The sequence below is a fragment of the Nannospalax galili genome, unplaced genomic scaffold, assembly GCF_000622305.1.
Source record: "Nannospalax galili isolate Female #2095 unplaced genomic scaffold, S.galili_v1.0 scaffold1677, whole genome shotgun sequence".
Taxonomy (NCBI): domain Eukaryota; kingdom Metazoa; phylum Chordata; class Mammalia; order Rodentia; family Spalacidae; genus Nannospalax; species Nannospalax galili.
The window spans coordinates 347,337-349,552 of NW_008339464.1; positions in this window are offsets into that span (position 1 = coordinate 347,337).

Below are 2,216 nucleotides of genomic sequence, written 5' to 3' on the forward strand. Positions count from 1 at the left end.
CCCCCGAAAAAAAAAAAAAAAAAAAAAAAAAAAAAAAAAAAAAAAAAAGTACACAGTACTGGAAAGGGCAGATTCCAGTTTCTCAGCGGCTGGCCCTGTGTGTGACTTCTGTGACTAAACACTAAATAAAGTGTGAGGCCTTAGGGGAACAGGTTTCTTTCATTGAATGTTCTTAAATTGTTTGGCATATTTATTTTTATTTTTGCCAGGGAGAGTGCTGAGGATGGAACCTCGGGCTACTGGCACACTTCCAACTATTCAACCACTGAGTTACATTCCTGTCCCCACCCCCAAAAAGATTTCGTTTAGCCCAAACTGGCCTTGAACACCTGGTCACCCTGCCTCAGTTTCCATAATCCAGGGTACAGGTGTGTACCACCACACCCAGCTCTCCTTTTTAAATTTTATACAGGAACACGCACAGGCCAAGTCTGTCGTTTTCCTTTTGTCTCTGGGCTGGGCACTCCTCCACTTTATGGAACACCCTGCACCCCATGCCCATGGGGTCCTTGCAGTCCAAGGGGGTAAAATGAAGGGCAGTTGATTTTGAGAGCAAGGCCAGTGGTGGAGAGCAGAGCTGTAAGACAGAGACTTAAGATTTCCCAAGGTGATGAGTCTGCCAGGTCATCCTGGAGACCAAAGATGACTTGGGGGATTTCTGCCGGTAACAGTGCCCTTGGCACTTAAGAAATCTTAGTTCCTGTCTTCTTCCTGTATACACTTCGAGTGTGTGTGTGTGTGTGGGGATGATAAGATTTCCTGTGTGTCGAGTAATTTAATACTTTCCATGACTCCCAGGGGGTTGGAACTGTTTCCTTTTTTATAAGCTGTGGAAGCCTATGGACTTTGCTAGCCGTAGGAATCTCCGTGCTTGTGGCACATAGTAGGTGTTGACTGTGAGGACTCTGCCAGTAATGACTTCTTTAACGGGACTTTTCTTTCCTCCGTGATCGAGTGAATAAAACCCGCCTCTAGATAATAAGACCCTCATGGTCTCCTGCACCCTGCAATTTGGATCTCTGGGTTGGCTTTGTTGTGGGCGACCAACCACAGGCAAACCAAACACCTGCTTCTCCAGCTGATTCTCGCAGGACCCCAGGCTGCCGCGACCCCGCGACATCTCAGGGTTCTTTCTACTGTCTTCTCCGGAGCTGGGAACCCGGGAGGCATCTCCCGGCGCGCAGCCAGGGTCCGCCCCAATGGTTCCCAGCCGTAGGGACGCGCGTTCCCGGGTGCCCAACACCCCGATCGGGGCCAGTATTCTTTGCCCCCTCTCACCGGGCGGGGGCCCCGGAACTGTGCGGAGTGGCCGGTCCAGCACCCACAGGCCTGCGTGGGCAGGGGCCTGAGTCACAGCCGCAATCGCCCTCTCAAGCCGGCTTCCATCCCGGGGCCACCTCCGCTCCGCAGGGCGGGCCGGGGCACAGCGCTCTCCCCTGGTCCTCGGCGCGCCCCTCTCCCGGGCCTGTGCCTTCGCAGCTGCCGCCCTCACCCCTGGCCGGCTCCGGGGTAGCCTTGCCCGGCCGCCTCTCCCCGGGAGAAGCCGGAGCTCCCGGCTGTGCCCGGCCGCTCCCGGGAGAGGGGCGCGTCCGCCCCCGCGGCTCCACCCTCTCCGCGGGGCCGCGGCCATCTGGGGCCCCTGCCGGTTGCGTCCTCTCCGGGGCGCGCGCCGACCTCGCACTGGAGGAGGAGGCGACGACATCCCCGGCGGGGATCCGAGTCACCCCACCGGGCGGTCCCCTGCCAGCCTGCTGCGGGGAGCCCCGCGCGGAGATGCCCCGAGGGAGCGGTAACTGCGATCCCAGCCCGGGTGGCAGCGGCAGCGCGTCGCAGCGGCCGCCCCTGGTCACCTCGGTGACCCTGCGGGAGCCGGGACCCGAGCCGCGGAGGCGGCCGTACGGGCCCGCGAGGGCGGCGCGGTCACCGCTCCTCGCGTCTGGAACGGACGCCGGCTGCTGACTCGTCGCCTCCCGCCTTTCCCCGCCAGCCCCCCGCGAGCTGGCAGGAGGAAATAGAGCGCGGCCCCTTTAAATTTACCCAGGAGCCCTTAAAGGAGCCCCAGGGGCCCCAGACAGGAATCCCCACCCCGGTCCAGCCCGCGTAGCCGAGCGAGCAGCCAGCCGTCCGTGCGGCTGGCCGCCCGCTGCATGCGCCCCGCACCCGGGGTCCCCGCGCACCGAGCGCCCCGCGCGGGCCGCCGCTGGCTCCGCGGCCCC